Here is a 26,492-nt window from a genome sequence, read left to right as displayed (position 1 = left end):
TCAGAAACTGTACCAACATAAAAATGTAAACAGGACCCATGCATAAATCTGACAGAAGACCCTTAGGTGAATTCTTTCTAATTCTGCTCACTAAAAAGCAAAAATGAATTTTCAGACTCTAGGGTCTCTCCCTGAATATACCTCACTGCAGATATGCCTGCCAACTAATAAAAAGGAGCTCTTGGTTTAAGCATACTTTTTTCCAGACCCTGATGGCTGTCTGGTAGCCAGGGCCTAAATCAAACAGAGCTTTGTGCCTTGGGCTGTGCCTCTGTAAACCTCACTGTTTAATTAAGCAACTGTACCAGAGGTCATCCACATTGTATAAATACTGTATTACTTCTTCTAAATGCTTACCTGGTAGTCAAAGAACACTTAGGGGTTTGTGAATAAAAGAAACATTCGAATTAGAAATTCAACAGCCATTTATGAGGACTCGTAAAGTTATTGCATGCTTAATTACTCTTTGCATTTAAGTCTTCCTATCTAAGGAGCCATTGTTAAAATTTGCCAGGAGTAAATACTATATTAACCCAGAACAGAGACTAATAATACAACTGACCACTATAGTTTGGGGGGGGGGGGGGGGGGAGGGGAGGGAGGTGGGGTGTCCACTAATACATCTTTGTCACTTTTAGATGGGTAGCGCTGAGATGAATATCAGCTCACCTTTCCATTTAGTATTTTCAGTGAATAATGTTTACAATCAAGATAGACACACTATAACACTTTTACCACCAATCTATGTGTTGTATTTTGGGCAAACAGCAGCAGAGTTTTCTCTGGTTTTTGTTCTGTAATCTAGTTAATTCAGAAAATCCCAAATTCACTGGTCATGAAGCAGCACTACGAGGATTATCTGTTTATCAAAGTCATATTCTTGGTGAATGATTATAACGGTGAGTGGGATCAGTTTTTATACCACTGTTGCTTAAACAGTAGGCCATACAATGTTCTCTTGAACATTTCTGCAACTCATTAGTCTTTTATTGTTCCTCAAAGACTTGCAGATGAATAGTCAGAGGAAATATCATGTACATTGGCTATTCACATTCAAGAATGGTTTCTTTTGCTGCTCACAGACAAATTGACTTAAAAGGCTGCTCAAAGTGGCCATTAGCTAGGTTTTCCTCATTTAGTTATTTTGTAGATTAGATATCTCAGATCTATGCAACCCTAAAAACAGTACAGGAAGGACACCAGTCACTGAGTCAAATTTTGCATATTCTAGAATGGCTTTCACCTACCAGATTGTGAAGGCCATGTAACCATGGGTTTTGGAGAGTGTCAGTGCTTCTCCTAAAAGGGAAAAAGCTTTGCAGTTTTGCACAAAAACTCTCAGCACTTCATGGTGAAAGTCTTAACTGCTCTCTGAATTGCTCTTCCTCCAATTCCTTTTTGGAGGTTTTTTGAGAGGAGTTGCCAGGATGATTTTGCCTTTTGTTTTTCATAGAATCAAAGAATCATAGAATAGTTAGGGTTGGAAAGGACCTTAAGATCATTTAGTTCCAACCCTGCTGCCATGGGCAGGGACACCTCACACTAAATCATGCCACCCAAGTCTCTGTCCAACTTGGCCTTGAACACCGCCAAGGATGGAGCATTCTCTGATTGGAATCCGAATGTGGAAAAGAAGTTGCCTGACCTGTTCATGTGTTCCTGGCAGCAGAAGGAATAAGTTACAAACTCTTGATTCTTCTAGATCTGTGAGAAGCTGTGAACTGTTATTATGAAAGAGACATTGCAGGTCCTAACAGGGGAGGTGACACAGTCCTTACATTGTCTGTTTTTGTCCTCTGGCAGGACCTAATGATTAGCTGTGAGTAATTGCTCTTCTGTCATGAGGTCTGTTTAATATGGATTACTAGTAGATGTGGTGTACTCCCAGCTGTGTGGTGTTCTGTAGGAGGGATGTATGAATCAATCCAGACTGAAAGGTGATAAGTGGAGAAAAGCTGTCAGGGATAGCAAGGGATTTTACTGATAGTAAACCACGATGACATGATTTGTACCACAGGTGTATATACTGGCCTCCTCCTGCTCTGACCACCTATAACCAATGCAATTTCTTTTGCTTTTAGGTGGTCACTTAAGTGCAATCTCTTGCTGTCGTTGCAGAGTTCAGCCTTTCACCTTCTTGCACACCCCACAGCAAGCACGGTTACCAAAATAACTCAGGAAACAAGACTTCCATGTTCTCCCTTTCAAGTAATATGCCAGAACAACAGCTGTTACCACTTCTAAGTTGAACCATTTGATGCAACCCATTTCTCACTGGTGCAGCTGGTATTGCTGAAGCACTGCAACTCCAATGACATGAGTAGGTGCATTGGGCCAGATACTGTTCATGATGAACTTTTTGAGCTCTCAACTGTCTCCTACATGATCTGTTAAGGCCTGTATTAGTACAAACTCTGGGAAGCTCATCTTTAGCATAAGGTATTTATAGAGGGAGCTAGGTGGAGTGTTTACAATTTTATTTAATTTCTTAATTGTCAGGGCATTTATTGTTGGGGGAGGATGACTAGACTGATTGTGAAATTGAATGAATGAAAATACCCAGACCATGGGGCAGAAACTTCTTTGTGCTATGCATCTTAATAAAGCAATAACTAATATTTCTTCAAAAGAAAGCAATGAACCCTACATATGTTTTTGATATAAACATGTCCTGTCAGCTGACTGAAAGATATATTTATGACCCAGATGTCCTGGCCATCAACTAATGGCAAACAGAGCAGCAGAACAAAACTAGCCTTTCTGCAATATACCTTCAGTGAAGTTATATTGAAATATATCAGGACTTTTCTGATAAAGGATCTAAACCTGCCTGAATATAAAGGGTCTGATTGCTACATTTGCTCACCATAAAGAAAGAGAAAACTTCTACTACATCATCTAGGACGTCATGCAGGCAGTGCAAGTAGATCAGAAACATGCCGTTTCCTCTGCTGAAGAATTGTATTTCTTTATAAGAATAAAATTGATGTGTTGAGCAAGTTGCTGCTGCAACTAAGGTGAGCACTGTATTCCATTAAAATAGAATACCATTCAGACTCTATAAAATGGAAATTAATAGCATAGATTCTTCCAGGTTGAGACTTCTGTTTTTTCCTGAGTTATGGGCAAGGCTTATGTAGGTAAAGTTTTTTTTAGTGTTCATTACTATGTGCTGCAATATTACAACATACTGAATATATATATATATAGTCTGTACATATTTTCAGTGTACATTACTCTTATTGCAGAAGTAACTTGTGGTGAGGTTCTGCGAAGCAGTGAAAGAAAGGCACAAGCTGGCAATCATTGCCAAGATAACAGCGACAGTTTCAGTCCCTATGACATATACATAAAGAGCCCCTCTGCGAACCCGTGGGTAAATTTCCGACATAACCCATAGAAATACGTGCATGGAACCACTATAGGAAAATAAAATTTGGTTGCATGGGCCCTGATGCTAAAGTACATAACACCAGTACTTTTTCAAAGCCAACTGGAACTGCTTGCTCAGTATATAATACTGTAACAGCTCTAGGGCAAACACTTTAAAAAATTGCCTAATTGACAAAATTGATTCTAGGACAATTGTCCAAACAAGCAGCATTTAGGGATTTTTAAGGGCAGCTGGTCTTCTACCCATTCTGTTGACTTCACAGTGTTCTTCAGCCAATTCAACGTAATTGCTCCTCTTACAAACAGAGTTCAGTTCTCTGTTTTTATTTCCTGGAGGGAGTGGGAGAAGATCACAGAATCACAGAACGATTGAGGTTGGAAGTGACTACTGGAGGTCACTTAGTCCAACTTCTGTGCTAAAACAGGGTCACCTAGTTAATCTAGTAATAAAGAATTTCAGGTAAGCAGGCTTAATAGCTTCTTTTTGCCTTCCATGTGAGCCTGTAGCAAAGGTACATGTTCAAATTATGTAGGGAGTTTTAAACTGTTTTCTTAATTTCTTCGATTCTTTTTATGAATTACATCAGCAGGTCTGATGCCTCAAACTTCATTGGCTCATAAACAATAACAGTTACTGCACAATGCTGTGCAACTGGTATGTTGCAGGCTTCAATTTTATCATTTTCTTTTCTTGTGTCTGCAAGAAATACATGAGGGTCTATGACTGAAATAGACCTGATTCTCTTCCAATATCTTCCCTCATCAACAGGATGTGTCTGATGTATTAGTGTATGCTGTGAGAAGTGTACAGTCTCAGAAACTGAGAATAAAGAAAAATCTCACATTTAAGCTTCTGCTGCTCCTGCCAGAAGCTCAGTTCAGATGAGTTGGAAGGTAACTTGCTCTTGTTTGAGGCTCACATTTCCAGAATCTCAGTTTAGTTATTTCTAAAGTTCCCAATCTCTATAGTTATTAAGTAAATTAAAGCAACTCCAGATCAAGAAAGTGATGTGCACATGTGTTTGTGGAAAGTGTGAATAAATGATGTTGAGCATTGTGGAATATCTCTTTTGTGTCCATGTGCTACCAGGTGTTTAGTGGTAGTTACTGAACTGAGACCACTGCTAACTATTTCACTGGTGAATACAGTATATAAAAATGAAGATTAGTAAATACATAGAAAAAAGTGTTATACATGCAGACATTTTGTTTTGGTCTCATCTTTAGGGAATTTACTGAAAAGCTGTATCATTTTTTTCCCTCATCTTTCTGGCTGGAACTGCCCACTATGCAGAAGTAAAAACCTAGCATAGGATTTTGTCCACCCTCCACCAGGGATGAGTCAGTCCTAAGGTACCTGATCCAGCTCTACAGTCTCTGTCATAGTGGCAGCTCCTTTTCTATGGAGGATAAAAATACATGTGTTATTACATTGAAGATGCTGAATACATGTGAGCCATGTTTTCAGCCTTTTCTGAAAACTGAAAGCTATTATATGCATCAAATGATATGTGATATGACAGTGCTATGAGTGACCAGTGATTTGCAGTTTCTTTTGGTACAAGGTCTAATGACTAAGAAGGCAATTTAGCAGATGGTAGGCTCAGAATGAATAAACAGATCTGGCTTTTTTTTAGAGGGTATATATATGGTGTGGAGCTGCTTGCTAGAGGATGTTCTGAGTGATAACTGTTACACAAGTCCAAAGAGAAGCCTGAAGCAGATGTAGAAGAGAAAGGGAATTGAAGGTAAATATAGGTAATTGAAGGTTAAAAAAAAAACATAACAGAAGGTAAAACATAAATCCACATTTGTGGAAAGAGGAAAGTGTGCCTGTCCTGTCTGTGTACTTTTCTCTAGATGACTGATCCAGGGCCATTGCTGGAGATAGGAGACTCCATGCACCTTTGTATGAACCAGTATGGCAACTCCTATCTTCTTAATCTTTTTCTCTAAGCATGTATGTATGAGAGAGGTTTTTCTTTAGCTTTGTCATTGATAAAAATAATGATTCATCTCCCCTGTTCATTGTGGATAATCAGGTATTTTAAAAAGACTCTAACAAAGTCAGAAATTATTACAAGATGGTGTCTGTGTTGTTGAATCAGCCACCTAAATATTATATGGTTTCTAATACTTCCATCAATTAAACAGGCAAACATCCACTCTTGCAGGAGTCATTGATGCTTATCACCTCTCAACAGCAAGGCATTGTTTCTGTCACCCTAATTCCGCTGCCTACAGGATGATATGGACTCCTGCAGAAAATACATCAGCCATCTGAAACTTATCCTAACCTTAACATTGGTCCTGTCAGGACCATTAGCTCTGAGCTTGCTCCCTCAACACCATCATGGAGTCAGTCATGCTTGTGTAAGGCTGGGTGAGCTAGCACAGCCTGCCAGAAGGATTAGGCAAAGGTGGGAGGCACATGGATACACAGGGAAATGGTGCTGCAGGGCTGCACAGCCCCAGTCATATCCAGCAGCATTAGGACCGCACACCACACAGGCTGGACTGAAAAGAGGACACTAGAGATGTCTTGGATTCACTGTTAAGCCTGCATCTGCCTGTTTGCAATTATCTGTTTCTTCCATTTTGGCCTGCACAAGGCAGAACATCTTTCTTTTGAATTTACTTTCTCTTTTAGTAAACCTTAAGGGCAATATTTTATTCCAAGGCTTTGTTTTGAAAAAACATTTTATTTTTAGACTGTTTACAAAAATACCCTACAAGGAGAACAAGTGTGTGAATTTGAACTTGTGTTTTTTTTAATTAGTGTCTTTAATGATGCCATACTATTGCTATTACATTTCAGAATAACAAGCAAGATGAACAGCCTGGATCTGCAGAGAGTTAATATGCCATGGACAGGTTATTTGCCTGTCTGAATTGTACTTTTATAAACACCACAACACTTTTATGTGAAAAAGAATACTGCATACATTAAGTGTCATTAAGAAGAGCTTCTGGTACTCTTAAAATGATCCTGAGTAGTGCTGCTACTGTGAGAATAGGACAATGCTATCTAGCATGAATAAGGATATATAAACACTGGCATACAGCTTTTTCTCTTTCATTCAATGGAGATTAACAAAGCCATATATTTTCACCTTGGACTAGATGTGACTGATATGATCAGTTACACCATATCTGCTGGTCGGGATAAGGGTCATTAATTTTATGATTATCTTATTTGTTTCCATGGTATATGCTTTCTGAAATATCAGGGTACGGCATGCATTTGAAGATTTATTAATGGACTTAAGGGAAAAAGTTTGATGCTTTCTGTAAAATATTCTTGACCCTGGAATTCTCTGTTCTTCTTAGCAAGAGAAAATAAAGCCTTGTAGAAAAGGAAAGACCTGAGGCCTGGAAAATGGATTGATTCATCTTGTAACTTCTCCCAGAGTGTTGGTTTGGACAGTTGCACTTCCATAGAAATCAAGGTCCAGCTGTCTGTACATCCCTGTCCATTAAGTTTTACTTACATATCTTATACCAGGCACAAAGAATTGAGTCAGATTGCATTTAGCTTTTAAAAATATGTAACCTATCTACCTGAACAGATTGAGATGAAGAGATGGTTCATCAGCGTCCAACGTATCAAAGCAACTGCTTAAATAAGCTACATTTCTTAAAGGAGTGTGTGTATGTCTCAGGTTTTAATTTATAAAATGAGAGTAGAGACAGATTACTTTGCAAGGATGTTTGAGTTTCAATCTTAAATATTGAGGAGACTTTAACCGAAAGGTTTGCTTGCTAGTGTGGGCTCTATTAGCTGCAAGAGGAGTGCATCACAAACTGGATTTACTGACACTCAGCTCATCTTTGCTTAGGAAATCGTCTCAGGACAGATGAGTGTGAGACATGTTTAAGTCTGCACTAAACTAGACCTTGACAATCTTTTTGAGAATTTTTGCATACTTGTCTGGATGACTTTTATTTTTTTAACTAATTTTGTGTTTAAAATATATTTATAACAAGTACACTTACATACTATCTAATATAAATAACTGATTACTTAGAATAAATATTCATTATTTTAGGCATACGACTCAGGGTTAAGTCAGTTGTGACCGTGTTCCCAGTCTTAACATCCATATCATTGACCTTCCTACAATACCCTGCAGATTTTCCATCCTTGCATGTTAAGCTATAAATTTTCATCCAAATAAGCAGCTGTCTCCTTGCCTGACATCCCCACAACTCTTCCTCTCTGGTGTTGTCTGCAGCTAGTTGGCATCCACAGGATGTCGGAGCACATCACATCTGAGGAGGGTTAACCTTTCAAAACTGTTTACTTCCATATGTGACCAGTTTTTGCAGCACTGCAGTATTGTGGCACAACCTCTAAGTATAGCCTTTAGATGTGTTTCTAGGAATACTGACTTATAAATAAATACAGTTGACAGTCTGCTGATCAAAAGCCTATATTTACCGCAGAGGACCTGGCATGGTGTCATGTAGGATTTGACAATTAACCTTGAAAATTCCTGAAGTATGTTTGACATCTTTTGAATTTTTTCTAAGTAACAATAATTATTCTGTTTTAATGAAACTTACTGCACGGTGTTCCTTTGCATTGCAGAACATAGTCACAAACAAGAAGGGAGCAACAGTAATTTCAGCTCTAGGATTTTTCAGTGTTTTCTGCCTTTGCTAATTGATGCTTCAGCTGGCAGTTTGCTGTGTCACTGATTCTTCTGTTCCTCTGTATTCAGTTAATCCACAAGAAAAGTTGGCCATGTCTACTTGTTTTTTTTTATATCTTTGCTAGTAATATATCTGGTCAGAGGGGGACTGTGCAAAGGGAGCCTGTTTTGGCAAAGTGACCCTGGGAGGATATGCCAGAGTGATACCTATGCTGTACTTTGAATACACAGTGAATACACAGAGTTCTTCTTTGCATTGGCCTGGATTTCATGGTAGGTAGTTCTGTCTTCACCTGTGGCTAGTTAGTGTGCAACACTTGTGCACTTGATGGCAAGAAAAGTAAATTCTTGTGTGACTGTGCTTAGGTCTTCAATATTGGAAAGGGTCCTTACATCCTCCATTCACTTTGCAGGGTGTAGTGAAAACCATGGGCTGCAATTTATCAAAGGACTCTTACTCTAGAAATATATTGGCTTCTGAATGATGTGTTTTGCCTCCTGAAAGGTCATTCTAATGGTGCTTTTACCTTATCTTGGATTTTTTATTAATTTCTGTTGTATAAATAGGATTTTCAGCACAGAGGGGAAGCAAGTTCATGGGTGCATGACCGGCCAAAGACCGAAAAGAATTTACAACTATCTTAGCAAGATAGAGCCTCTTTGCCCCTGAAAACACGCAAGGCTGAACACATGAAAGTTAGCAGAAGAAAAATACCATTGAAAATATAGTCCAAGTCTTGGGGAAAGTAATTTTCCCAGATAGGCAGTGAATTTCTCTCAGCAAGAGACCAGGTCAATGTGTCCTCAGGTTACACTGCAGAAACTGTAGCTGAATTGGAACTGGTGCTGAGGATTCAATGTAAGGGTTTATTTTGAGCTGTGGGAGGGGTCTTATAGTAAATTTAATGTCCCTGTTACTGTTAAATGTGGAGACTGTGGCCCATAGAATTTCATCTGAAGCTTTAATGTCTGATTCTCACTACACTGGGGAGGTAAGTACCTAAATACTGCCAAAGATCCAAGTTTAAGTTACTTTGGAAACTGGAAACAAGACTTTCTACAAATTTCAACCAGAATCTTTATTATGCTGGATTTAAGATGACTGAAATCCTACTGTGTTATGTGTTGCCTTTGCACCTTGTTCTACCATGGGTCACCATTCAGCAAACAAAAGTTTTACCCTTAAGGTGGAATGCTGGCAAGCACAGTCAACGCAAGAAAGAGAATTGTATGAAGAAACAGCTCTTTTTGTCCCTTTGCAGTACCCTTTTCCTCCCATCTGACTATGTGCCTGTAGTGAAAGGAAAGCAGGTCTGGAGAGCCTTATTTTTCCTCATAAGAAAGAATCACAGGTGTTTTCTAGTTGATTGCAAAGTTAAACCTTTGCTCCTCTTTCTTTCCTCCCTCCCATACCCTCTTCTCTCTCAAACATTTAGTTTAGGTGGTTTTCTGGGACTTTCATGCTTTGTAACTGAGGGAAAAGCCTTGCATTGCTTGGCTGGCTGACCTAGTTCACAAACACAGGCAATTACTCCCACTACACAGCAGCCCTTAATTCACAACCAGGGACTTCAGGAGAGCTTTCCAGTGTGCAGCGATCCCCTGATGCTCTGGAAGGTGAGTAGCTGTTCCCCCCTGTGCAAAGAGCATGACCATGGGAAAGGCAACGTGGCTACACTCCTCCAAAGCTCATCAGCTGAATCAATAATCCTTTAAAACTGTTGTCAGCAAAGGCAAATGACAGCCACCTTCAAGCTGCTTCAGCTTATACCGGGTGGACATATTGGCAAACTCCCTCATTCCATCCTCCAGCTGCTTTGAGGGCTGAGGACCTACATTTCTTATGGCAAATATGTGTGATTATTTAAGTGTTTGTCTTCAAAGGTGCAAAGGGGTTCTTTGGTTAATTTTATCCCAGGAAACCAAAGATGAGCAAACTAATTATATTAACAATTTATTTAATGAATTGGCATTTTAGCCAAGTTATGCAGTGTTTGCTTTTGGGATGTAAATGCATCCTGTGCTGTGCTGTGGATGCCTGGCCTACCTGGGTGGGCAACCCATTTTAACTCAGTTCTTTATCATGCATGCCTTATGAAGTCATTTATTACACAAACTGGCTACTTCAATTCCTTGTTCTGAACGGAGTTTGCATTTTTAAAATGCACTGTGGGGTGCTCACTTGGTGGTCAGTTTTCTTCAGCTGTCACTCAAAGTGACTGCACGACATGATTCTCTGCTAGTTAAAGCAAAATTAACAGACAAGCTGCCAGTCAAGTTTGCCAAACAGTCCAACAACAGAGAAACTGCAAGCCCAGAATATTCTTCAGTTTCTGTAATTATACACTGTGCAGAGTAATAATTGTATGATAGCCTGGCATACATTGTGTAAGTGCTCATACTATCAACTTCTATTTTGAGGACATTCTTACGATGCACTAATAGTTCTGTTCAGGTTGGTGGTACCTACTGTGCAGTAGTTTTTATAAAGTTAAGGAAATTTGTTAATATTATACTTACAAATACACCAATAAAATTGCTGCTTGATTTCAGTTCTTCATTTTTATGCAAAAGAGTTTTTTAAAGCCAAGTAACAAATCTTTGCCTCCATTTATCTTGAATATTTCAGAGAATATGGATTTAAACCAATATCCTTATTTAGCCAGTGCTGCTATTAAATTGCTATTTAAACAGCAGAGTATATACCCTATGGCAACAAGTACAGAAGTACCAGATGTGACCGTGTTGGAATGTGCCATCGGCCAGAAATAATAAATTCAAGTCACAGTGTTTGATTGAATAATTGTGCTAAGTATATCAGAGAAGACATTTCCAAAAGGCCCATAAGGATTTAATGAGCCAAATTCTACTAATGATCCATAGAATTTATGCTCAGAAAGACCTGGCCCTGAAGACTCTTTCAGATGAGGAAAACTATTGAAATTTTATGCTTCTGTAAAACTAATCTAAGAGAATTAGATCATCTAACAGTTATTGCAGGTGAATTGGCATGAAAGCCATTAGAAGTTTTCACAAATGTGGAGCCTTGAGCAAATCTACCACCTCTGTGATAATCTTGTGAATGGCATCTAAAGCTGGAAAAGCTCCAAGAAAATGTCTCACATACTCACCCAAAGGTATGTCAGTGTTTGTGGCAGGCATTCTCACTGTGCTCAAAAGAGTGGTTAAACACTGAGCACAGGCGCAGGACTTTTTACCTGCAGGTGTAAGAAAATAAACTAAGCACTTCGTGATTTAGGATGTAGAAAGCTGTTAAGCTGATAAGATAGTTTCATTCATATAGCTTTGGAGAAAAGCTAATTGTGATCGATATGAATTGTAATTGTCCTAACCATGTGCTTGTAAGAATGAAATCCCTGTCACTGCCCAGTGCTGCTGGAGGCTAATTTGAAAACATTTTCTCCTTGTTGCTTTGATCTGTTTTCAAAGCCCAGCTACTGTTGGTAGATTGAATGAGACTTGACTGGCTTCCCAAATATGCAAGTTGTTTATCTTTTTGGTAATCTGATTGCTCAGGAAACAAGTTTCCAAAGATCCATCTCTATGCTGATAAACTAGCTTTTGCAGCTCAGACACAGATTGTAATACTGGTTCATGACAATGATGTTTGAGTCCACTGATAAGCACCGTATCAATACAGACAGCTAATCTGTTGTTTGAGAGCTTGGCCGAGGAGTCTGCTGCAAAGTGACACTGAGGTGCCACTGAAGGCATGCTCTTTGTGGCTAGGGTAATAGATTCTGCTTTCAAACTTCTGGGTTCTTCCTCTTGAAAAGGCTTTGCACATTGATATTTCAGGCAAATCATTCAGTTCCTTTTCCCCTGGTTCATCCGTCATGAACATGGATGTCAACTGACATTCTTCATGAGCTATTTTAAGAGTAATGTAATGACTATAGAAAATCCTAAAATATTGTGTGAAAAGGTGGTATGCCTGCAAAGCATTGTTGAAGTGTCCCATTCACAGGAATACGCGTATTCTGGGAGCTAATATGTTGCTCAGCTTGGAGAGCTTAGAGGAATACAATAGTGGTAATTCTGTCACCTTTTCAGCATGGATAAAGGAGAGGGAATCTTATAGTGGGGACAGAAATAATTTGTTTTACTAACTGAATATTGGCAGGCATGTGTTTTGCACGAACATCACTTGTATTTCCTATACTCAATTTATGAACTCTTGCAGTTGCACAAAGATGTATTGAGATCATGCCTATAACTTTATCTATTTTAATGTTAAATTATTAATTTATTGAGCTAGATATGCTGTGAATAGCATAAATTATCTTAATGCAGGCAGAAATACAAAGTGACAGCAAATAATTACAAATACATTCTATGGAAATTTAGCTTGATTACTTGACTACTGTATTCAGTTTTTTCTCACCTCATTATGAGAAAGAGAGGTAATAGGAATGGAGGCACAGGGCAGGGGTTATTTTGATGACATAATTCAGCAAGTAGGAGCACTAGTCAGAACAGAATAAAATGAATTGAAATGCCCTCGGTAATAAGGGTTGCTCTGGAAAAAAGTGTCAGTGAATACCCTTCTTCAATTGGTATTAGTCCCACAAACAGACCTTTGTCTTAAGGATGTCATGTCATATTAAAACATGAAGCAGTTAATAAAACTAACACTTCCTTTAAAACTAAAAAGAAAATTAGCTTCCTATGGAATTCATAGCTGAAAAACTGGCTGCTTAAGGAAAGCAGAAGAGCTGACCTGTGGGGGAAGGCTTAAAAAACAACAAATAGTTACAACCTGTCTGTGACTACGCAGAGGCTGGAAAACAGAGCAGTGAAATTGCTGGGACAGCCTGCTGCTGAGAGAAGTGAACACAGGACAGTAGCTGTCTAGGGTTTATGATGGACCACAACACATTCCTGAGCCAGACAGCTCTGGTTTCAATGCCCCTGTCATCCAGGGCTTGTATCTGAACTCAGCAGGCTAGGCGCCTTGTCCCAGTGGTGGGACAGCCATGGGGACTGTGGAGATGTTGGGTGAGATGGGCACGGGAGGGAAGGAGACAGGGCGGGAGCACCTTTACAGAAAACAGATACAGGAACTGAGAAACCTGTGGAAAAGCAATAAATATGAGGAGCGCTGGGAACAGAGTAGTTTGAAAACCTTGCAGATGAGGTGGCCAGGAAGAAAAGGAGGTGTCACAGGGAACATTTGGGAAGATGATTTTTAGGGTCAGAAACACTGAAAGGAAAAGATGCAGAACCAAAATGAATGACGTGTTTAAGCTATCAGTTATGGCAGTTATTTTGTGAGAGGAGAAGCACCGGTTATCTGAGAAGGCATAAATTGATTCACACTCTTGCGCCTTAATAGACTTTGCTGTTCAAAAACAGAGTAACGAAAATTGCCAAAGAAGTTTGTACTCATATATTGTTCTAATCCTAAACAAAACAAAGTCTGTCTGTCTCCTGCCTCCCAAATCAGGTGAAGATTAAAAGAAAATCATAGTATTAATAATTTAAGTATAATAGGTTATTGCAAGACTGTTGCATTATTCCTAGCTAGTATCAGTGGTCATATCTTGTTCCAAAACACTCAGTAATAGTAGCAGAAAAATGTTAAATTCATCAGAGTATAACTGGGCCATAAAGTGCTTAGAGTTCAAATTTAATACCAATATCTCAAACTATGGCTTTTTTTGCTATCCTAACATTAAAATTTGTAGAGACAATCTAGATGCATAACGAATGGATTTCTGATTAATGTGAAATATTTCTTTCCCACCAATGCCTGAGTGTTTGGGGAAAGTTATTTTGCATTTGCTCTAAAAGAACTGCAATTCGAAAAAAAAAGCTTTTGCCTCTTTACTTCATCTCTGTGTGGAAGATCGTTTACTAAAATAGAATCATAGAATAGTTAGGGTTGGAAGGGACCTTAAGATCATCCAGTTCCAACCCCTCTGCTGTGGGCAGGGACACCTCACACTAAACCATCTCACCCAAGGCTTCATCCAACCTGGCCTTGAACACCACCAGGGATGGAGCATTCACAGCCTCCCTGGGCAACCCATTCCCCTGCTTCTCCACCCTTACAGTAAAGAACTTCTTCCTTATATCCAATTTAAACTTCCTCTGTTTAAGTTTGAAGCCGTTACCCCTTGTCCTGTCACTACAGTGCCTACTGAAGAGTCCCTCCCCAGCACCCCTATAGGCCCCCTTCAGATACTGGAAGGCTGCTATGAGGTCTCCACGCAGCCTTCTCTTCTCCAGGCTGAGCAGCCCCAACTTCCTCAGCCTGTCTTCATACAGGGAGGTGCTCCAGTCCCCTGATCATCCTCGTGGCCCTTCTCTGGACTTGTTCCAACAGTTCCATGTCCTTTTTATGTTGAGGACACCAGAACTGCACACAATACTCCAAGTGAGGTCTCATGAGAGCAGAATAGAGGGGAAGGATCCTCTGGTGTGATCCTGCTGGTCACACTCCTTTTGATCATGACTTTTTTTTTTCCTACAACTGTGATTGTGAACTCTGAAGCATATTTCCCTGTTACCTTTCAAATCTTGAAATGTGTTTGTCATGTCATTGGTTTTGATTCTTTGCTTGGTAGTGTATTTGTGATATGGCTCAGAGAGCTTTTCTAGGGAATAACTGGTTTTAATTGGCTGAGAGGGCCAAGTTATCTAAATGTGGTAGTAGGAGAGACAAGCTTTTTATGAAGAGTTATTCACTGTTGCACATCCAGAAAACTAGCAAATTTGAAGGGAAAGAGCATATCCTCACTCCACCCCAGTCGTTGGCACATGCTCTATTCTATTTCCTCTTCAATCAGGATGGTTAAGATGGGCCAGAGTGGAGATATTTTGTTACTGTAGTGTATTGACCGATAGGTTTAGAGCTACTCTTCTGGGCTTTTATCAGTTGTTGCTACTGTTGCTGTTGTTGAGAAAAGATTGGATTTTTGTATCAAATTATTTAGTTAGGCTCCTACTGTATATTAAATGCTTTATTACTGTTACTCCGTAAGAATGTGCCAGCCATAGGAATTGATAACTTCTTGATCATCTTCTGTGTCAGAAGAATTGCCTTGCTAATGTGCTGTTACACCATATCACCAACCAATAAATCAAATAAATATTAGGTATGCAGCTGACTGCCATTTCTCCCTTCGTGTCTGCAGAGAATCTGATTTAAAGTCACTCTGGTATAAAACTGGTACCCATTTATCTGATCTTTGAGGTAGATGCTCAGTAATCTCTGAAACATAATCTGAGTCTTGAGTTTGACTTTTCTGTTTCCAGTCTGAACTCTACACCATCTCCAGCTCGGGTGACCTTGTTGTGCATGTCTATAGGCACTGGAACATTCACTTTTAACTAAATATTGGAGGTGGAGGTGAATTCCAGAAAAGCAGAGTGCCTATTAATATAATATTAGTGCCTATTAATATAATATATTAGTGCCTATTAATATAATTTCATATATTCATATAATTTCAATAAGAGGAAAAAATAATGAAGCCTCATTTTCAACTGGCTTCTTTCTATGCATATGCATATACATATGTGCAGGCATATGCATACTGCAGAAATAAACAGTAATGTCATCAAAGCCTTCTCACACAATATCTCTTACTCCTACCCTGCCCTTAACCATTACCTTCAAAATATCTCCAGTTCTTCCTAACATCCTCTGGATTGCCACACTGTACTGTTCACTGTAAAATTCAGGCATAAATATGCCTGAAGTCTGCTTTTCTTTCAGTGGGAACACTTCTTTGGGCTCTTCTCTAGTGCCATTTTCCCTAAACTTCACAGAACTTAATATCTTTGAGATATCTATTTCTGTTTCAAATTCTGCTAAACTCAGCTAGTCATTCTTAAAAATTACCATGGAGCAGACTCATGTGCAGATGCATAAAGAAATAATTGAAAAATGATAGAAGATACAAATGCACAGAGCTAAAAATAAGCATAGATTATCCTGACATTAATTCAGTATAAAATAATAGAAAGGTCAACTGTTTACTTGGGTAACAAAGAATTAGAAGCTAGGTATAGAATTCTGCAACCCTTTCTATATTGAACATCAGGACTTGTTACCCAGAGCCATTATCTTTCGTTGACAAGCTTACAAGTTAGAATGACCTATAATGAATAATGTGTTTATTTATTTATTTATTTAAAGTTCACTGGACTTGAAATCAGATGAGATCTTGAAGTAGGAGTGAGTGGAGCTCACATTAAGTGAAAAATCTGTCTTCTAGATGAATATGAAAATTGGGAAAGAATGTGTGAGGAAATGCTTAGCAGCACCTACCAAATACCTGTCCTTCATCTCATCTTGTTTGATAGCCTTATGAATGATGATGCATAATAACTGCTGGCTAGGTTTCCAGTGACTGGTTAAGTTTTCCCAGGCTTTCCACAGAGATGTGAGAGTAGTTAACAGTGAGTAGGACATAGAATCACAGAATGGTTTGGTTTGGAAGGGACCTTAAAAAGGGGGTCCTTCCAACTCCCCTGCCATGGGCAGGGACGCCTTCCACTAGACCAGGTTACTCAAAGCCCCATCCAACCTGGCCTTGAGCACTGCCAGGGATGGGGCAGCCACAGCTTCTCTTGGCAACCTATTCCAATGTCTCACCACCCTCACAGTGAAGAAAAAATTGTCTCAGAGGCCATTGGTCAACCATTGGGATATAAGTCTTTAAGGAACTGATCAGTCCAGAATATTGGAAAAAGGTTGAAGAAATTATTCTATCACTCTCATTACTTATACATAAAAAATTGTTTAAAGGTGGGAGCCAGGAAAGCTTTTTCAATTTTCTAGAAAAACACCAGAAATTGAAATTAGACTAATCTAATCTTGCAACAAGGAGCCATTTTTTGGCACAAACCAGAGATATATAAGGAAAAAGCTTCACAGAAGAAATGTTGAGTCATTATTTTTGCTTGGAGTCTTCAAACTGTGCCACTTTATCTCTCTGTGTATGGTATATAAATCTAAATATACCATGCATACAAAATGTATATATAGCATTTACCTATGCATATCATGCAGACATGTTCTAGCTATTTCAGAGATAGGTAGAGATACAGCTGTAGAATTTCTGTACTGATAACTAATAGCTTTGTAACTAATACTGAAGACAAAGACACAAATATGAGCTCTGAAATGATCAAAAGCTGGGCTTGAGCTAGAACAAGAATTAATCTCTAAACTCCGCAAATTATTTTTTTTCAGACTTTACTTTGATTTACATTATCTGCAGAGTATGTGAAAATATGGAATTTCTTTTGGGAGGGAGAAGAGGAGGTTTTCTTTGCTTTTCTTTGCTTTTCTACTAACAGAAAAAGAAGTTTATTTAATGAATTGTTGTGAAAAATTATTTGAAGTTTTTAAAAATGAAAGAAACATGACAAAGAATACGAACTACACTATTTCAGTTTGATACAAAGGAAACTTAAATAGTATCATGTACTAGACAAATCTGACAGCTTCAGTTTTCCTTCTGTGAAAACGGATTGCACAAATGCTAAATCGATTTCCTTTTCAGAGTGATACTAATTGCCTTTGTCCCAGAGCATCGTATCAGGCATTATCCTCAGAACCTTTTCAGAGCCGAAAAGCTTAGAGAAGCTTGAAATGCTTAAACCAGACAAATGCTATATATATAAAATATTTCTTAGACAAATTGTGTCAAACAAGATACTAACTTCAGACTGAGTTTAACAAGCAAGTGGGAGAAATATCGGTTGTTTAACGAGGCTGAAATTTATCCGCTTTCATAAAGCCAATACAAGCCTATGAACCACCAAAAGCCAATTCTACACTTACGGCTTAAGGAGATTTAAGGGGAGTAATGGCCCTATGCTATCTTTCTGCATGGAGTCAGTGTTCTGTTGCCAGTGGCCTGGTCCCATTTGTAATAAGACATAATATAAGGTATTTAGGATATTTCTCATGCTAAAACACATCTTGGCTTCTAGTTGATGTTGGATGCTGGCCAGGACTAGTGCAATTATCTAAGACAAAATAAATCTCTGGTGTATTTGAAATAATGATGTAGGCCTTCCTCTTCCAAATCATCAACAGACATGTCTAGAGCTAGTCTGGTACTACTGTTGTGTGTATTTTATAATCTTTGGTATGCCTTGAAAAAAAATACTTAGAAGAGATACTTTGGATCTACCAGATACTATGTCTGGTATGTTCCACCATATTGCAGTATAGTCATTTCAAGCTGTTTTGCTTGTGGGATGCTGGTGGAAAACACATCAGAAACCTTGGTTAATAGTTAAAACATACATCTTTCACCAGCCCACTTCTCCAGTCAGTTCATGGCAGTTTCTCCTGTTCCTCATCTCACTTTTCCTCTGCTCTAGCATGGGGTCACTCCTTCAAGGGGTCACTCCTACAGAATGTTCTTTCAAGATAAACCTGTTCCAATGTGGGCAGTCCACAGGCTGCAGTTTCCTTCAAGAAATAACCATGGTCTGCAGGGTGGATATCTTTTGCATCGTGGTCCTTCACAGGCTGCAGGGAAATACCTGCTCCACCCATGTCCTCTCCCACAGGCATCTGGAGCACCTCGTCCCCCTCCTTCTGGTCTCACTCTGGTGCTTATGCTGTTGTCCTCTCCTTTTCTTCTTTCCCTCTTCCTGTGCCTATTAGGCACTTTTGACCTTTCTTAAATATGTTCTACCAAAGACAGCACCATCTCAGCTAATGGGCTCAGCTGTGTCCTGCAGTGGTTCAGTCTGGAGCTGGCTGGAATCAGCTGTGTCCAGCAAAAGGCAGTCCCTGGCCTCTCCTTGCAGAGGCCAGCCAGCACCTGGGCACCAACACCCAGTGCATCAGAAACCAGTTTCATGCAGAATTGATAAGGAAACCAATACAGCTTCTAGCACCACCATATTTTTACTTCAGTGGATTAATTTCCAAATCGTGTACTATTTTAGTTCTGGTGATTGCATCGTTGCTTTGAGAGTTGTGCTGAAGTTCTGCTTCTTGCCATCTGTTGATGTATGGGTTCAGTCCACACCTGCAGCAGCTAGACACTGGGCTCTTGTAGTCACCGCCCTGTGAGCTGGAAATGACAGCATACACACCTTGGAATAGGTCACCATAGTGACTTTGCCAAAAACCCAGATCTAATACTCATCTTCTCCCTATTCATGCTCATACACTGTTGTAGACTAAGGACAATGTCTTAAAAAAAAGTATTTGTGTATTCCAAAATAAGCATATATTTTGTTCCATAAAAGACTGAAATCACGTAAATGATATTTACTGTTTACATCTTCAGTTTTGCTTTGTTTTTTTTCACTTGATGAACATTTTTCCAAAGTGTTTCCAATAAAAGAATTCCAGTTGATTTTATTAGTAGCCATGGAATGAAAAATCTGTGTGGCTGGCTCCTCTGAATCAGTGGAATATACCAAGAGAAAGTTTGTCCAGAGGTTGCATAAGCGAAAGCATATCAAAGCTTAACAGAAAAATAAAGGTAAAATTACAGAAATGTGGATCAATAGAAAGGCATTTCCTCAAAATTTAGGTTTTAATGGGATTTTTTATGTGTCTAGTAAACTACATCTTTTTCTTCTGTTGGGTATCAGGGAGAAGTGCTGCTGCTTCTGCTGTTGACTTTATGGAAGGTGTCCGTATGTCTGGTGCATTGATCCAAGCAGTGCAGGTGGAGCCTTCTCCCATAAATGGTGCCCTATAGTTAGCTTAGCCTTATGTTATTACAATGTTGTTTTCCCTCAAAAGCTAATGCCAGGGTTTTTGTTCTGCTTGGGCTTGCTGCAGTCTCTACATAATCCCTTGATTCTACTTGCAGCGACCTCAAGATGTCAAAAGCACTTTTTGCCTAAGAAGAAATGTAGACATCATGGAAATGAGCCTGGAGTCAGTGGGTATGTTTATGCTGCACATACTTCACTGGAATATAAAGATATCAAATTACCTAACAGACAAGAAGTCTAGCTGTGAAAGTACAGAAGTCTATGTTTAGCTCCCTAACAGTCAAAATGATCTCATGCTGTCTTGCCAAGCCTGGCAGTGTACAAACTGCATGATATACACGAGTACCTGGTGGTTGTCCCTGCCTATGAAGGACTGGACTTGATTAGTAACCAGTAAGGACTCCTGAATTCGAAGTTATAACACATATTTGTTAGCACAAGAAACTAACAAATATTAGGAAAATAAACTTGTGAGGGAGAAGAGCTCACCCAGGATGCTCAGTCCACTAGTAAATGGCCCTAGGTAATATATTTTGGCAGTGGGACTTCAGTTCAAGTATCTCAGTCAATTACTTTTAAGATTGATGAGAAGGTAGCAGAGCTTTTGATCATTGTGCCCCAAAACCCTTTCATCATGAGCTGTCTGTGAAGAAAGAAAGGCCTGAATTACTGTCTGTCGTCTCTTGAAAGGCAGCAGAGATACAACTTTCATGGTTCTTGTGGTTTCTGCATGCTAAATTGACTTTAATAGATTTTATTCATATTTTCCAAAAGAACTCCTGAGATACTAACAATAAAATTACTTTGGATTTAGGGGAGATGCAAAGGGAAACTGTTCTCGAAATAAAATCATGACCATCACTCAGCTGTAGATCTGTTTAAAGCTATGAACAGGATTGCTGCTCAGCAGAAGCATCTCAGCATTGCATATAGGAGTTAGATTTGCTGAGGTGAATATGACCTTGAGTGCAGCACAAGGTAAACCGTTAAGCAGGTGTCTGGTACACACCCTAAGAATATGCTAAAGATGTGTAATAAGCCATCCTTTTGTCAGTTGACTTTGGTCCTCTGCACAGAATCCAAGCCTCTGCTGGAAAAAAAATGGGAGTAGGTAAAATAAGTAAAGTTGACAGTAATATTTAATACATATAATGTTTCTAGACTTCCAGGGTGATGTTAAGCTGTTATGTAGAGCCAAATGAAAGAAACAGCTGGAAGTTGTCTCACCAGAATTGTCTATAGAAAGTAGCTGAAAGGAATCATGGGAGAAATTATTCCTATATATGCTAACATGTTCTCTAAACATTATGTAACACATAGGGGAAGTAATATCAGGCATAAATCTGACTTACTTTTCAACAAGGAAGAGTTCCTGTCATCTGTTATGCTGTATTACCCCAGCCCAGTACACGATGAGAGAAAGTTAAGCCAAATGTTGGTAGATGAGCTGATGAAACCATCTATATTGCCTTGAATATTCCCAGTTGTGAATGCAGCCTGTGGCAAACACTGGAAACAGGAGCTACCAGAAACTCATCCTTGGACACTGGCACTCTCATGTCTGTGGGCAGTGAACAGGCTAAACCTAAACTAGCCCAAGTCTAAAACTACACAAGTGGCATATTTCAGTAAGGTGTCATTTCTGTCTAGGCATGATGTAATGGCACCTAAGAAAAATCCCTTTCTGACCTTAAGCAGCTTGTTTCAATTGCAAAGTATAATCTTTGACTGTGATTTAGGACAGCTAATAAAAGACAAACTTACTGATGTGGGAAAGTAATAGAATTCTCTTTGCACCATGTTTATGGAGAAATAACCCAGGTGAGGGCAAGAGTTTGTATTGTTATCCCTTCAGATAAGAGGAAAACATAAAAAAGCAAGCTTCCTCTTTAGCTTTCATCTCACATTATTGGTCAGGGAATGACATCCATGCGCACGAAATGCATACTGAGAACCTGGAAACGTAGTCCCTGGTATGATCAAAGCTGCCCCTGATGCATGCAAAGCATCCCGTGTACTAAAGCATGTGTTGAAGCACAGTATGTATACCATGTCATACACTGCCATACTAGCGTATGATAACAAAAAATTGGTCGAGACTCACAGTCTGTTGTCAAGTTGCATGCAAGGCCTCCACGTGGATGTCAGGTTTGTGGCTATACTTGCAGAGCAGCATGGGAAAAGCTGTGTAAATAGAGCAAGCCATTTTCTGAAGCTGGAGAGACGCAGTCTTGATATACTGTTTCCTACCAGATTAAGACCTTGAAGGTGACTATAAATGTTAGAGATCCTTGGTTCAGAAAAGCATCTGGAAGCTTGGGTGCATATAATGTCACTTCTCCAGCTGGATAGGAAACTCATAAAAACAGGCTTCCTTAAAAAATATTTCATAGTCCCAAATACCAGGCAATGTTGTCATGCCCAGAAATCCTGCTGCGTTTGGTATTCCTGCTTTTACATAAATTTATTCCTGGAAATGGTGAAATGAGTGCAAGTTTAAAAAGGAGGATGAAGCAGTGCAAAAACCTTGGCAGGAGTTTGATTTTTGAAATCAGGTTGAATGTCAAGAAGCACTTTCTCCTATCAGTTCATTTGATTTTAGGATTCCCAGCTGACCTGAGATGTATTGTGCTTACTCTATGTGATTAGAAAAGAAGTAGTTTGTGGACCTGAATATGCCTTTAGTCTCTCAAGTACAAATCAGGAGTAAGGTAAAATTAGTGTGACAATGAGACCCATATTTTTTTCAGTTACATCTCAGTCTAAAGATTATATTGTGGGAGTGGGAGAAAAATACAAACTAGTAAATCACATGTGCTGCTTACACATTGAATTGCTTTCCTCAAAGTTAAATAAATTGGGAGAACCTCTATAAAATGCAAGAATGTCTTTTATATATGGATTAATGAATCGTTTCCAAGGAAAGAAGTTAAAATTGTGATTTAATCAAGGCTATTCTGTTCTTTGTTTTCAGACAGGATGTGCACTTCCTTGAGGGCATCTGAAACTTGTCTGTAGATACAAAGTTGTCACTCTTTTATACAAATAATTAAGTACTGAAGCCATTAAGAGAGTAAAAGAGCAATTGATCAAGAGCAAAAAGATCTTTTTGATCATTGTCTTTTTCACTCAAAATATATTCTAATTCATTCCTGATACCAAGTTGTCCTGATACAGTGCATTATTAGCTAGTCTCATTATTGAGACCGTTGTCAGTGGCCTAAGCTACAAAGGCTACAGGTGAGTAGGTATACCCCCCACTAATTCCTATTTAAGAGCTTTTCAGGTGTCCATTTTAGAAACAAACAAAAGCATTATTTGTCTGTTGCAGTATGTGATCTTTTCCTGTGAAAAGCCTGCATTTCTTTCCTCTTAAGGACAGAGCTGCAGAGACTAAATCATTTTCACTGCGGAAAAAAAAACATAAATTGAAGGTTCAGCTTTAGAAAAGAAAGAAACAAGAACATGCTTTCACGTTTCCTAAGGCCATTTTACAGAATTTCTGCTTTCCTGGACTTTTAACAGTCTGTAGCAGATGAACATACAGTTTCTTGAGTATATATTAGCTGAGAATGCTAGTTAAGCCTAACTTCCTAGATCAAGATCCTAAATACAAGCCTCTGATATGCGAGACTTTCAAATACAGACCAGAAAGCTGCTGCAGCACCAGGAGAGTGTGGAGGCTGCAGCTGAACAAGCGGGAAATCTGGTTCTTGTTCTTCATGAACAGATCACAGTCCAATCTTCTCTGTTCATTTCTGTATGGTAAATAAGCCTTCCCAATTTAAGAAATTAAACCATCTGCTTTGTTACAAGTAATTTATTTTCCATTAGGTCTACAGGACATCCTTTTTTCCTGGTGCTGTGTTGCCGCCTTTAAAGTTTTGGATTGATAGTAATAGAAATTTATTTTAGTTCTTCTTAAATAGGGATAAAGAGGTTTATATGAGCATATACTGAGTAAATGCATGTGTGTTCTGATTAATGAATTATCCATTCAGTGCTACAATAATTCACTTTATCTCTAACCATTCCCAGTCATTTATATAGTGACATTTATTAGCAAGCTGCCAATTGCATCACCCTTACATTATTGTTCTCATTACGAATTATACTTTCAATAATTCTTTAGTGCTGGGTCTAATCAATAAAGAAAAATGGATGGTGCCCATGAAGCATTTATCCTTATCTTAATTCTATATCCCTAACGTCATTGCCAATAGCACAAGAGTAGATACAAAACACTTTAACTGGAGTCCTTTCCTTTCATACATTCTCTTGTCCCCTTTTCTCTCTTGTATGCCAGTATCCCTGAGTTGTTCTGTAAAAGCAAAGGATGTTTCCCTGTTAATGACTATTTAAATAACAGATTTATATTGCTGTTGTACTTGCTTTTTTTCTGTCCCAGACAATGACTATGAATTAATTAGCATTAGAAAACTGGAAATTCTCATGAATTTTAACATTTTATTTGGAACATTCTGTGTGCATTATTGAATGATTTTACACCTCCTAATGCAAAACTGATTGTATCTCTACAAACCTCTGGGGAAGTGTGTGAGGTCATTACTGTTAGATTTGCAAAGAAAATATGTGGATTTCTCTCACGTTATTCTTTCCTGTGCAGATAATGCTATTTTTGAGCTGTTCTTCAGAGTGGCTCATTTTTATTAAAAGATTCTCTTATCCTTTATCCTTTTCATGTACCTTTCCAAACTTTTCATTTCATAAAGGAAATGAACTGTGTTTTTTCAATACTTAAAACATTCCTACAGGAAAATGAGAACTTACATTTTCAGACATTAGTGTTGTCTCCAGAGATAATGGTCACTGAAAGGCAGCCAAATGTGAAAAGCAAATATACATGTCAGAAATGAAAATAACAATTTATACCTTGTTTCCTTCCTGCCTTTATTGCTGATAGTTTATTCTCTCCGTAAAGGAGGATTGCAGAAGTAATGTTGGTGATCTGGCATCCAGGAGTCTGTGTGGGAAGAAAAAATTATGAAGTTTTATTAAAAGATCTCCCTGGAATTCTAAGTTTGCACTATTTTTCTGCTGATTTCTTATTACTATTTTTAAAACAAAGTGGGTTTCAATTCATGGATTTATGGGAGCTCACAACATAATTATCACCCTGGCACTGACTGAGGGAGAAACACTAGCAAACACAGTCCCTCATGAAAGCAGTGAATCCCTCTGTCCTACTTACTGAGCAAAATCTTAGTGTGTTAAGCCAGACAGATTGCTTAAAACTATTTTATTTCCTTCAGCATCAGGTATTATTTCCATAACCTACTTTTTTCTGTTTTAAATAAACTTCTCTTTTTTTTTCAAAAGTGAATAGCAACATGTATTTAGGCTTAAATTTACCACTCTCTATTAACAGATTATAATATTTATTTATAATATTTAAGTAATCTACCCTTGATGATTAAGTTCTAAAGAAAGCTATTGAGCAGGGAGAAAAAATACTGTCTATGCATCAAAACCAAAGGTTGTTGAAATGAGTAAACAGCTTTTAAGAGCAGACAGAAGCAGACGAAAATAAAAAGCTTTTCTTAAAACTAGTTTTAAGTATAAAATGTTTGATATCTTTTCCTTCTATATACAACGTATTTATTGCAATTGTATTTACATAATAAATACACTTGAAAGGCTGGGGTTTTGCATTTCAGTTTAATTCCCATTTCTATCCAAAGCAGCTTTATATGAATTGTAAGTAAAGAAAAATTAATCTTCTAGTAAAGAAAAATTATCATTCATTTCTAACATAATGCTGTGTAAGTGTTAAGCATATGAATAATCACACTGAACTGTATCACTTCTTAAATGGGAACGGAAGATATCTTTCTGATAGTGATGGAAGTAAAAGGTTAGTTTAAAAATCACATTCAGCTGCAAAACAACTTTTTTTAAAGTTTATCTACCGACAGGAATCAAACTCCCTTGAGGAAAAAAGAATAATACACATTCAAAATAAGCATATAAAGGTTTTTATATAAAAAAATGTTTTGTGGGTTTTGTGATTTCAAGTGAATAGGAATTATTTTCACAAAAATAACATTTGAAAATCTCATGAGAAAAAAATTTTTATTGAATTCTTTTTGTGAAAAACATTTGTCAGGTTTTCCAGAAATACTATAGCTCAGTGCCTTATAAATAGTCAACTTCATGATATATGGGAAATAGAACGGTTATATGAACATAACAGGAGCATCTGTACTCAGAATTTTAACTCAGTAGAAAATTCCAACATTTCTAAAATTAATTTAATTTCCAACTCTAAAAACAAAGTTTTGACATTTTCAACTTATTTAAATTCTCTGTAAATGTGGTGGAAATATCAAAATGGGCAATATTTTTTCCATCAACAAGAGTAAGACAGTTAGTTAGGCTTTTTTAATGACTTATCCAAATGAATCAGAAAATTCATATTCTTTCTTTAAGACAATAACCACAGTAGATCCTGTTAAATCACACGGCTAGCAGAAACCTTTTCCAACTTGCTCAAAGTTGTGAATTAATTTGTTTAAAACATGAAACTGCAAGAGAAGCATTTCAGAGTGTAGCTCAATAGCCACAAACTCTTGTTTATGATCATCCAACATTGCAGGGCAATGAAATCTCAGCAGTAAAGGTCCATTTATTCATGCTGGCTGAACTAAAGGAGGAGGCAGAGATTGTATGATGTCAGTAGTAGAGTACACATTT

General features: G+C 38.2%; 1 protein-coding gene across 1 annotated transcript in view; it reads left to right on the top strand.

The window, feature by feature from the left end:
* XKR4 (XK related 4) overlaps positions 1-26,492 on the top strand; it is a 232,276-nt gene that overhangs the window by 200,000 nt on the left and 5,784 nt on the right. The gene's annotated exons all lie outside the window — the stretch shown is intronic.

The sequence above is a fragment of the Pezoporus occidentalis genome, unplaced genomic scaffold (assembly GCF_034315485.1).
Source record: "Pezoporus occidentalis ecotype Australia unplaced genomic scaffold, CSIRO_AGI_Poc_V1 ctg4, whole genome shotgun sequence".
Taxonomy (NCBI): domain Eukaryota; kingdom Metazoa; phylum Chordata; class Aves; order Psittaciformes; family Psittacidae; genus Pezoporus; species Pezoporus occidentalis.
The sequence above is the reverse complement of the archived record's forward strand: the minus strand, read 5'-3'. Positions and strand labels throughout refer to the sequence as shown.